Below are 12,927 nucleotides of genomic sequence, written 5' to 3' on the forward strand. Positions count from 1 at the left end.
GGCCACAAAGCGCCGGGGCTCGAGGGGATGCTTGAGGGGATGCTCCACATTAATAAAATAAGTCGTTTTCTTGGTAGGAGCGAGTATATTTGCATTTAAGCCCTGGTGGTTTAAAAAGATACTCATAGAAATGGGTAAAATTAAGCTTAGGCATCCGGAGAGAGAGGCGTGAGGCGTGCGAAACCTTCACTAGGGAGAAGACGCACGCTCTGCCTGGTGGCGGACGGTGAGGACAGGCCCAAGGGCCCGAGCCCCGCCCTGCAGCTGGCCCGCCGGGAGCCCTTTCGCCGTGGTGCAGGAATCTGGGTCGTTGCTGTCTTCTTCTGCATGCTGCTTCTCGGGGCTTGAAAAAAATGTCACGTTTAAGGTAGCGGGCCCCCTTTTTGAGCCAGTCGCACTTGAAAGATAGCTCTTGAAATTATCTAAACTTAATTTCTGGACATTTTGTTTCGGAAATACTAACGTCAGGGGGTCTTTGTTCTCTACACTAAACTTAATCTATTTGGAAAAATTCCATTTACTCTCTGTAGAAATTGACTGGACATGGCTCCTGTGAATGATATGGTTGTTATTATCCCTGAACACTGTAAAAATGGACTTTGAAACAGTTGGGCAGGACCCAGGCAGAAGGTGATGTATGGCTCGAAAATGGTTTAGTTGAACATTATGCTTCAATATTTTACTGGTCATTGCGGCACAGGCTTTAGAAATATGTGTTCGGTGTTTTAAAGTTTTATTTTTAGAGTGGAAACTTTCTCACAAACCAAAATAGATGACTCAGGTGTGTTTGAATCAAAGCCAGAATGTCATCCGCATCTGCAAGATGAAAATCGTTAGCCAGTCACTTGACATCCACACAAAATGAAACCATCTTACCACGTACTTCATCCAGCCTTTCCTCCTCATTGAAGAATGCCGAGAATCTTTACAGAAACGCATCTAACTGGATTATTTTATTCCAGAGTGTTTCAGAAAACACCAAAGCAGGTATTAATTGCGCATGGGACAGCACCAGCCCGGATGGAGTTCAGGACCTCCGAGCATACATTTAAACACGAACTCATTAGTTCTCTAGCATCTGTGCTTGAAAATAGATCAAGAAGATTTCTCAAGACCTTGTGGCATAATTTCAATTGCGTTTAAACTATGACCAGAATTTCTTGTTGGAAAAGCAAGAGTGAATAAGAATGTTGTAAAAAAAAACACAATGGGAAAATACAATGAAAACTTTTTTACATGTGGCTATAAAACTTTTTTACATGTGGCTCGTAACCCCGTCTTTTGGAAGAGTTTATTCATTCATAATGTTTAAGTTTTTATCACGTAGCTGCATCTTAAAGATCTCTATCTAGGACCGGAACAGACTCAGCGATCTGAGTTCTAATCCCAGCTTTGCCTGTAGCCAGCTAGGAGGCTTTAAACAAGTCAGCCAGCCTCCCGGAGCCCCGTTTCACTCTCCAGAGTCAAGAACTTGGACTAGGTGGCCTCACTTGCCTTTCAGCTGTAGTGGTCTCTGGGGCCCTACTCTTAAGAAACACCTCTTGTTCCTTCTGTTATTCTCATTCCTAAATCTGCCAACTCTTGGAAGGTATCTCCAAACACGAATCGATTCACTAAAATGCCCTCCTCCTCGCGGAGAAAATAGCGCTCGAAGTGCCCCTCTGCATGCACATCGTCACCTTTCGGGGCGCGAGCAGCGGGCTCGTTAGCCTCAGCGTGTTCGGCCCCCGTGGGCCTTGTCGGGCTCTGCTGTTTTAGGTGCGAAGCGGTTGCAGGAAGCAGAGTTTCCCCAACTCGAGGCTCCTTGCCTGGTTAATGAAGGCCAGAGTTCCACGGTGTACCCTGCTGCCTTCATTAGGCCTTGGAACGCAGAGGCCACTGGCCGGTTCATTATTTACAGTAGAAATCTGGAAAAAGTCCTATTTCCCAGAGCAGTCGGCAGGCGGTTAGAACCCTCATGAAAATGATGAAAAGTTTCCCAGTCATGCTAATCAAGCTTAAATGCTTGACATTGTTTAACAAATGACGTTCCTGTTTTGAACTCAACAAAGTAAGAAGCCTTTGAATTAGGGCTGAAAAATGTCCAAGGGCATTTCAGGCAGGAAAGAAATATACTGTTCTGTGGTTGTGCCACAGTGTCACCCACAGCCACCTCCCAGGCGGCTTGCCTTTCTTTTCTCTGAAACAGGTCGCCATTGTGTTCATTTCTTGCCCTCTGTAGCGTATGCAAGCCAGTTTAACAGGCGTGTGATGGGTTTAAATGTCAAGAGTTTGGCCCTGTGGTCAAAACCCTCACTTGCACTAGGCAGAGGTCCCCAACCTTTTTGGCCCCAGGGCCCGGCGCTCCTGTGAGAATCTGACGATCTGAGGCAGAGCTGAGGCGGTGATGCTGGCGCTGGGGAGAGGCTACGAATACAGATGGAGCTTCTCTCACTCGCCACCACCAGCTGCTCATCTCCTGCTGTGCGGCCCCGGTCCCGCAGGCCACGGGCCGGTGCCGGTCCAGGGCCCAAGGGTTGGGGACCCCCATACTAGAGAGTCAAAGATATTGGAAAGCAGAGGTTTAACCTCCTTGTTTCTGTTCTCATTTAGATCAGAACCAGCCTCTCTAAAGGCGCATCTCCCATTTTCCTGAACTGCGGCCAGAGTAATTCTGATGCGATCAGGCAGGTGTCAGGTTCTGACCTGGGATGTCTCTACGGGCGGTCATTTCCTTGCCTCTGCTGGCGGCCGCTGGACTCTGCTAGCCGTCCTGCCAGTTGCAGAGTTTTTCCTAATTAACCTCGGTGCGCCCTGCCGGAACGCTCTTATTATTCTGTCCACTGAGCATAATGGATCCGCCTTCACTCAGCAACGTCCACTTGCATGTTTTAGGAGTAACGGTGTCATCGCATCTCTGTTAAAGACAGACTCTGTCCCTGTCCCCTTGTTAAGTCTCTGTGCACCTCGTTTCCAAAAAGGACTGGTACCTTGTGTTCATCTTCCGCGCGTTCCCTCCAGTGGGTCACCGCTCGTTACTCACGGTGCCGCACCCGTTTTTACCCAGAGGAGTGATTCTCTCTCCTTTCACACGTGATCTTCCACGGGCCCAAGCAGTTGACTCTAGCACCGTCGTGCCGTCGACTCGCCCGCACGGGGGTTCACTGCCGTCACAGCTGTGGCATCCGAGCAAGAGAAACTGATGTTTCATTGTGATGAGCGGCATCCCCAACCTTTGAACAGTCTGCTCTGCCCACTGAAATGTCGCGTGTGAGTGCGCGTGCAGGTGCAGGTGCAGGTGCGTGTGCGAGTGCAGGTGCGTGTGCGCACCCCTCCACAGGTTGGAGCTCCAGGTACAGCCGGCATGGAGGAGGTGCACGTGGTGATATTCGGAGAATTAAACGGAGCAGCGATTGGCACAGCACAACCGAGCGGGTTATGGCTACGTCTGTTCATTGCAGCAGATCTTCCGTTTACAAGAGTGGGTGTCTGAAATTTAAGAATTTAAGGTTGCTTATACCCCTGGCTCCTGTTTCTAAAGCCATTAACGTTTAATTAAATAATTGTTCTTTGTCTATTCTGAGATCTTCGAGTGAAACGTGTGAATTATGTGTCCTGCAATTACACCAGCCCTCTGAACGTCCTACTCAGCCACGTGAGGGCAGCCTGTGCGGCCACAGTAGACATTCATCTGTGAACTGGAGTGGGCAGAGTCTTTCCTGTACATTTCCTTGATTACACATTTGCAGTTTCCTGGGGTTCCTGTTAAGACCCTCATCTTTAGTTCTAAGACCTGGTTGCAGCAGTCCTTTGTAGTTACAAGTTTCTTCAGAAATTTCTAGTAATGGGCCCCCCAGACAATGACAACAGCAATGTGTTTTGTGCCAGTACTTGGAATGGTTCTGCTATTAAAATACTGATGGATTTTATTAAAATCCATCAAGTACAATAGATTCCAGTTATTCACAACGGGTAAAGAATGGGACGTTCTGATTGATTGAATTATCTAGAGCAATTACCATATGTACCATTCAAAGATGGATAGTCTTTAGAACTGTATAATTGCTTCCTCGTGCATCTAGTGAGCTCTTAGGAGACGTGTGTCGAATTGCCTGGAGCTGGAGGAACCCTTAAACATCAAACCAGAGGGGCCGAACGGCTTGCCCATTCCGCCCGCCCGAGAGTGAGTAGGCGAGCCAGGGCGGAGCCCAGGCTTTGCCACACCCGGTCCAGGATGCTCGCCGATACACGCACTGCCCTGTGCTCTGTGGGGCAAGGCGAGGTGGTGGAGAAAACAGTGGCAAAAGGACCCAGTTACTTGGATTCTGGGTGAGGTTTTCATGTGCCGACTCGTCGCCACCGTCACGTAAGCTCCCCTGTGCGCCCGCGTCTGTTAGCTGTGCTAGGGAACGTGCCGCGTTCCTCACTCGCATCATCTTGCTGGGTCTCCACAGCCTCATTCTGAGATGCTGTTCTTATCCTCGTTTCAGGGTGAGGCTTGAAGCCAGTAGTTGCCTCACTTGGCAGAGCTGGGACTTGAGCTCGCCCAGTGGGACTCCCGATCTCATGATCTGGACTACAGTACTGCCTTCCTGATTTATTCATTGTTTCCTTTCAACATGAAACGAAAGTGTTTCTATCCAAAAATTGTCTTGAGGGAGGTATCTTGCTTTGATGGTGATTTACAGGTCTAAATATATCCCAAATGTTTCCTATATTCAAATGCATGCGGAACCCTTAGTGGGCCAGATGGGCGGACACGGAGGCCCGAAAGGCTTCACAGCGTGAGGCCGTCCTGCTGACCGTCTGCTGCTGCGGGCAAGCTCGCCAGGGGGAGGCCGCGTCTCCTCTCAAGCCTTCTCTGGATGGAGTCATGTCCGTTTTCACTCAGGCTGTAAAGACTGGTCCCAGGCTCTGATGAGAAGGCAGCAGTGGCGGTGAAACCCAGCTTCGTGCCCGAGCCTTTCGGGACTGTGGTTCCACAGGCACGCGTCACACCGTTGCTGTCCCTCCCTGCCTCAGAGCTGCGGTGGGGCTCGCGGTCTCCCCCACCCTGGTGCAGCCTGCGCGCGAGGCACTCTGAGTTCTCGTCATCTAAAGCCCCGAAGGGATCCAGTCTCTTGCCTTGTGTCCCCAAAACCTAATAGAAGCCACTTACTCTGACTCTCATCCCATTAATAGAGATTATTAAAGTTGAGAATTCAACACATTCTAAACATTTTTACAAGTCTTATTGAGGTATAATTTACATAAAATGCGCCCATTTTGTGCTGAATAATATTCCATTGTATGTATATACTACAACATGGGTCGATTTTGAATGTTAATCCAACTTTGCATTCTAAAATATACTTCGTCATGGTATATTATCATTTTAAGGTATTCCTGGATTCTATTGGCTAATATATTGTTAGAGAATTTTGTGTCTTTGTTAACGAGGGATAGATTATTTGTAATGCTTTTGTCTAGTTTTAGTATTAAGATAATGTCGGTCCCATTAAGTGAGCTGAGAAATGTTCCCTCTTCCTCTGTTTTCTGAAAGAGTTTCTGTAAAATCGATATTATTGCTTTACAGAATTTTTGATAGAATTAACTAATGTGTTTTCTTTACGGAGTTTTCTTTATGGGAAGGTTTTTTGATAGCGAATTCAGATTTTTAAAAGTAGTTACTTAGATTTTTATTTCTCGTATTAGTTATCTAACTTACATCTTTCAAAGACCACCCAATTCATCTAAGCCTTCAAATTTATTGGCATAAAGTTGATCATAATGTTCTCTTATTGACCTTTGAATGTCTCTAGAATCTGAGTGATGTCTCCTCATTCATTCCCGATATTGGTAAATTGTTGTCTTCTCTTTTATTTTCCTTGATCAGTCTAGCTAGAGATTTCTCAATTGCATTTATTTTCTTTCAAATTATCTGCTCTTGATTTCAGTGATTTTTTTCCCTCCCTTTTTATGTTTTCTCTTTCATTCATTTACAGACATCTCCTCCTTACTTTGGATTTAATTTGCTTTTCTTTTTCTAACTTCTTAAAATGGAAGCGTAGATCTTTGACCAAATTTTAATCATTTTTCTATTTTTTATATAAGCTTTTTGAAACTATAAATTTCCCTCCAAGTATGGCTTTAGCTGCATCCCGCGAATTTTGATATATTTTTATCATTTAATTCAAGATGTTTTTCAGTTTTGCTTGTAATTTCTCCTTGTCTCATGAGTTATTTAGAAGCATGTTAACTTCTAAATCTCTGGTGGCTTTTTTTTACGATACATGACTGATTTTCTGCTCTATTAATTATTGAGAGAAGGCTGTTAGTGACTCTTAGGAGTATACACTTAGGATTATTATACATTTTGGATGAAGTCATTCCAAGCTTTTTTCCTTTTTCTGTTTTTAAAATCGTTCTTATGACCTTTCTTATTTATAAGTGGTGGACTTTGTTCTCTGAAGTCTCCCCTCTCCCTGGGCAGAGGGACGTTTCCTTGAGTGGGGTACCACTGGGGGAGGGGACAGGCTCAGAGTGGTGTTGGCGATGGCGGAGGGTCAGTTCGGTTAACTATATTTCAGCTCTGATCTATAATATAAAAGAGTTTTGCAAGGATTCAAAAGACTTCCACAAGATTTCTTATTTTGAGGAAACGTAATAAATGTTTATGATTTGGCAAGGTCACTGTACACCTGTAGAATTTGTTCAGGACGCTGCGAACATCATCCACCCGTCTCCAGTAGAAGTCTAGAATTGGCTCCATTTGGAGAAATATGTTCTGGCACAATTTTTAACCCCTTTGAAAGAGGCAAAAGGAATTTCGGGGCCGGTGGCCATGCATGCCATTGCTTGTGTGAAAGCCATTTTATTTTTACATTACGAAGGCCCTCAGATCGCACGTTGGCAGACGCACGTTCCCGCGTAGTCAGCGCCGGGTGATTGATGGCCTGCGGCCCGCGCCGCGCGGCATTGCTGACCAAACACCCTGGCCCCTCCCGTGGTGCTCATTTATCCATTTCTCCTCTCCTCAGTATCTCCGGGTATATGGAGATTTTTTTTTTTTTAAGATACGAAAGTGAAGATTTATTTTTTAAAAAAACCCACAATTTACAAAGACAAGCAAAACCTTTTGGAAACCACGCTGTTTTATTACCCGCCTCACTTTTTCAAGGCTTTCTAAACTCAGTCATTTACAACCTCCTTCCTGTAGGGTTTTTGCCATAATCTTTGATCAGGTGTTCTGTTACTTGCATAATATTTTTCTTTAAATTAACTGGTTTTTAAACATAGCCTCACTGTAAGAAGTGATATCTGTGAACTCACAGGTTTATTTGCTAGTTAACACATTCTTCTATATACGTACATATTTAAATTAGAGTCGTTCATCTGTACTCTGGAAATTGTTAGTTTGGGGCAAATATGAGTTTGACAGTGAACTTGGAAAAGCAGACTAGCCGTCGGCAGTGGTCTGAGAAGGAAGGCTTCGTGCCTGCAGCGTGGAGGTGCCGGGCCCCTTAAGAACAAAGGGGACATAAGAGGAGAGGCAGGAGGGGGACCGGGTCGTGGCCTCTCAGCGAGACAGATCTTCTCATTACGATCCCGTTAGTCTGCTCGAATGCCATGGGCGTCAGTCAGAGCTACGTCCACAGTTAACACGCTCCGGGGGGCACTTGTTAAATGCTGAATTAAGCAGAGTGTATGTGAAGTTTATTTTGTTACGAATTTAGAATCTTCATATCACTATTACCCTCAATTAATTTAAAGATTTTTCACTTTTCCATATTTCTCCTTCTAGCAGGGGAATTGAAGGGTTGGTTTTAATGTTTTATTGGAGAAGAACCTTAATTTTTCTGGAGGCGGCTCCAACAAGGGTACTATTTTTGGTTCGAGGGGACTTTACCAAAGGGACTGTTTCCAGCTCGGGGAATGGTGCTGTTCCCTGCCGCTCCTTCCCCTGAGGGGTCGAGGGAGGTGTGTTTACTGGGACAGGGAGGGAGCGGGGCAGTGAGCAGCATGCGGCCTGGGCTCCTGACAGCTGTGTAAGTGACTCTGCCAGTTCCTGTCTGATCTCACTCTCTCCACCTTCCCTGTGTCCTGTCAGTACCTCCCTTTGGACAAACCCGGCCAGAGGCCAGAGGCCAAATGTAATCGATGAGGCCCACACGGCTGAGGTCAGCCTGTCGTGGTGGGGAACACTAGAGGAGAGGGTTGCTCTGGAGGGAGTGTGTCTTTGTGGTCCCCTCCTACTCCGTGCTCTTTACATAAGGCCCCGGGGGCAGGGGCCTGTCAAGAAACAGAGCACATAAAACACGGCCGTTACCGTCCACCTGGTAGCAAAGCCTGAGCTGGTAGGCACAGCTGACTTCTGCCACCTTCCAGTCCACGTTCGTTACCCCGTGCCGCTCAGAGCTCTGCTGGACGGGGCACGAAGCCAACCTTCGTCCCCGCGGGACCGGAGGGAGTCCTTGGTGTTTCGTCATTACTCAGTTGTCGCAGCCACCGCGAACGGATCCCTCACGTGTCTCCTGCCCCCTGAATCCCCGGCTAGTGCCTACCGTTGACCAGAAGCCACCTGGCGGCCAGAAGGTCAAAAGGCTTGTGACGTAACCTGTGTGTGAGCCAGCCCCCGGCAAACGGGGCGGGGCGGGAGGGTGGCCGTGATGGCAGCGGAGAAAGGCTTCCGGCACACGCCCCCTTCTAGAAGCGGGTCCGTTCAGTCCGCCCACTTCCACCCCGAGTCCTGATTCCTGATCGAGTGAGCCACAGTCTTCCCTGTCCTTTGTCTGGCTTCATTTGAAAACAGTGTCAAGGAAGTCTCCTTACTAACAGAGATGTAGTATTTTAAAATGAGTGGGAAACCTGAGAGAATATTAATATTCCCCACCTTATTCTCCAAGCAGTTTTCAGTCTGTGATTTACTTACCGAAGCTTTGTATTCTTCTAGACTCATGCCAAAGTTCCTAACCTGTTTTTTCCAGAAAACGGCAACATTCGTATGTACGAAAGGAACAGCTAATATTACCAGTTGCTTGTTTTGTGCTAATAAGTGCTTTATGGGCTGCATTCTCTCATTTCTCATAATGACCATATGGAGAAGATAGTGTTTTTATCCTTATTTTGCAGTCGAGGAAACCGAAGCTTAGACAGATTTAAGTAATTTGTCCAGGATGAGGGCAGAGTGAGACCGAGAGCCTCCGGGCCCGTGGGATTCCTCGGCCCCAGCCTCAGGCTCCGTTACGCTGCGGACACTTTTAAGGCGTCCACATGCGAGATTCATTTATCATGTATGTACCTGTTGAGAGCCCGCTGTGTGCCCGACGGGGTGCCTGCAGGGCTGATGGTGGGGACACACTGTGCCTTCTGCGCATGGAGCTTTCAGTCTAGTGGGGCAGGTAAACGTTAAACAGTCCTCCAGGTGTGCAGGGCAGGCCATGATGTGGACTCTGAAGGACAAGTGAAGGATGCCATGAGTGACGCGCTGGACTGTTTTTCGTTCGGGGGCCTTGGAGAGAAGACCTCTCTACCGAAGGCTGGAGTCCACAGAGATCGAAGGGGCTTAGACAGGACAGCGGGCTCCTCAGACGGCCGATTGCCAAGAAGGGCCAGACCTGAGCCGGCCATCTGCACTTGGGGGCGGTCCTCGGCTGTCACCGGGCTGGCGAGGGGAGCTATGGGATTTGGGGGTGGAGGGTGTAGCTTTCCAGCGTGCACTGCCTGTCCTCCTTGAAAGCCAGAAGCCCAGGGGTGCTTCCCAACGGTGCGACTTGTTCACACATTCATCCCCACCCATCTGAGGTCCAAGTGTCATCTCACCAGATCTGGCGGAGATGGCTGATTTAATAATGATTGTTAATTGCTGTTGCTGGAAACCTCAATATGGGTATTTTTCTTGTTTAGCTTTTTTTTCTTTCCTCTCTGTAACATGTCAGGGCTTGCAGAGGAGGTAGATGTTGAATAAGATTATAATTCTTTCCTAAGCTTAATACTTTGTTTAAATGTTTTAGGGAAAACTGGGACCCACAGATGTTTGAATAAATTTTCAGTGCAAGAAGAACAGAAATTAATAAAAACATCTGCCTTTTAGTTATTAATATAAAATAAAATGCAAAACAGGTATTTACTTTTTTGCCCCTTCCCGTTATCCACCAACTTTGTGCGTACATTTATGGAGAGTCACAAAATCAAAAACCCGACAGGAGAATGGAGGAAATTTAACTTAGTTGTCCTGTTTTTCTGGAGATGAGCCTGTGGCCTTGAGGGAAAATGGCTTGTAGCAAATGAAGTGTAAGCCTGTGAGGGTGGAGTCCCGTTTGTCATCGCTGTGTCCCTGGGCTCACTTAGGCACCGACTGGTATTTAAATGACTGGGAAGAGAGAATATCACAAGTCGATTTCGTTTTGTTAATACGCCACTGAGACACTTCTCAGTTGTCCTATAAAAAGACCAGAGAGCGACAAAAAGGAAATCAGCCTTTCCCATGGACCCCTCCCAGACCTCATAAAGCTCTGTGGCATGCAAGGAGGCCCTGGACCAGGACTCAGACTGGGCCCCGGGCTCAGCTCTGCCGCCCAGCTGTGCTGGTACCTTGCACGAGTCACTTACCCTCCTTTTTTCTGTGATTTATAAAGCGGGGGTTCACACTTGCCCTTCTTAGCACCCCGAGCAGGCGAGAGCTCAGATGAGACAGAGGATGCCGGGGTGCTTTGAACACTGGACCGCAGCGTCTTTCTCCCACTCGACCTGACGCTCCTCCGCCAAAAGCCTGGGCTGGACCCTCCCCTCCGGCCATCCAGTTCTCCCGAAAGCCTGCTGTGGGCCAGCTCGTCCCGCTTTTCCTATCCGTAGTAGTAATGTTATTCCCTGACCACAGTAATTACCGTAGGCGCTCTATTAATATCTATTAATAGATACCATAGGAATAGCTTACAGATTAAACTCTTTACCTCTCTAAGTCACACTGAAGCACATGTAAGAATTCCATTTTCGTGATGGCATTTGCACACCCCTGCACTTCTGGGCTGCTTGACACCCACCGGAAGAGACAGGTCTGTTATACTTCAGTATGTGCCGGGTCTTTGTGCTTTTTTTTTTTTTCAGCTTCAGGGAATGTGGGGTAGCTTTTGTTTGCTCGTCCAGGTGGTTCTCCTGAATTTGTCTAGGTAGCATATTCATGTCGTTGAAAAGGCACGAGGCGCCGAGGAGAAAACGGGTAGGCTCCCTCTGCTCCGACGGCCCGGCCGCGGTCTCGCCCAGAGGAAGCGAGTCTGCCGGGTCCAGTCTGCCCAGTCCGCTGTCCTCGTTGCTTCGGTGCTGAGTTTCCGTAGAGGGATTTCGGAGTTCTCGGTTGTCTTTCCCTGGAAGAGAATAACCCAAGAGACAGTAGTTCGGGCAAGAGACCAGCAGCAGTCAGCATGTGCTCGTTTTTCTGTCTCTGATACAGCTAGTCTTGCTTTTCGATGCACAAGTTAGAAAATACTTTTAATTTTCTTAGGGGAATAACCAGAAATCTTTCACAGACATGGTACACATTTTTACAGATCTGAGAAGTTTGACCTACATGAAACGAATGAGCAGATTTGACCTAAGCTTCCGACCTGTCTTCGGCAGATCGAGATTGATTGATGGACGTAGTTGCAGACAACCTTATCCTCGTGAAGTAATTAAACAATCCCCCGCGTCCACCCACTGGCCGGGTCCTCTCGGTGTCCTCGCTCCGGACAGGTGTGAATGAAGGTCTTAAATCGTTTCCAGATCGTGCAGACCATTCTTGTTTGGATCTCCCGCAGGCATTACCCTCTCCCCAGAAAGGTGGTTTATTAACACACGCGCCCCTAACGCTCAGCTCTCTCATGGGTGGGGAGGGACAGCATGTATCGTACACGCCGTGTGGGGTAAATGCTATTTAAATCTGGTTTGAATATCTCGCTAACGTGGGATCACTGGCTGGAGTCCAAGTTCGTTTTTTTTTTTCCCTTTGAGGAGGGGTCAGGCTTGAGCGAACTAAGCCATCTGTCCAGCAAATTATTGTAAAGCTTTAATAACAAATAGTTTGCAATGTATATTTATGTGTAGAGTAGAAAAGCGATGTTTTGCAAAACCGGCGTCTTTAGAAATGCCCACGTTCCGGTCTGTTACCGGCCTGGTCTCGCTATCCTGAGTTGGTAGCGCCCGCCTTTGTGCTAATGTTTTTGCAGAATTAATTAGCTCATTAGGAGCAGCGCTTTAAAACGGGCTTGTCACCGCGCAGTGCCCTTAGAAGGCTCTGCTTGCTTCTGAGACGCATCCAGCTTCCGCTAAAACAGGTGCAGGATGCTGAGGCCGCGTATTAGCTGTAAGACTTTGAAGGCTCCCTGCTTCCTTTGACGTTTGTTTTGTGGAACGCTCTAGTCGCTATTGTTGGTGACTTCTGATGGCTAATGTAATGAACTCTGCCAGCACCTCAGATCTGCTAACACCTGCCACAGAGAACTTTGCGTTTAAGTTGTTTTCTTAACTGCCTAACCTGGGTCCTCACGGCCGACTTTCAGTGTTCTGCTTACTTTGCAAATATTTAAGGAGTGCCTGACAGGTCCCGGGCCCCATGGCAGTGTGCTAGGATTCAGCATTGTAGGAGGTAGTCATGTGACCCCATGGAGAATCCTGTTGGGGAGATAGACATTAACCAAATGATCGCTGGGAAAACTGCTTAATTGCATTAAGACAGGAAATACAGAAGACAATGAAAAAGTACCATAAGAGGGAAGACGAAATGCACTGACTCTTGGGGGGCTGAGGAGAGTGTCAGAAAGTGTCACTTCCCTGAGGAAGTGTCATTTAAGCTGGCGCAAAGACCTGACGCGTGAGCAGGCCTGAGCTGGGCACGGGGGTGGGAGGAGTTGTGAGCAGGCTGAGGATGCAGAGTGTGTGCAGTGTGCAGGGCGGCGCCGGCTGGGGCAGGAGCAGCAGCTGCAAGGCAGGGCG

This window comes from Pteropus vampyrus, unplaced genomic scaffold, assembly GCF_000151845.1.
Source record: "Pteropus vampyrus isolate Shadow unplaced genomic scaffold, Pvam_2.0 Scaffold158, whole genome shotgun sequence".
Classification (NCBI taxonomy): domain Eukaryota; kingdom Metazoa; phylum Chordata; class Mammalia; order Chiroptera; family Pteropodidae; genus Pteropus; species Pteropus vampyrus.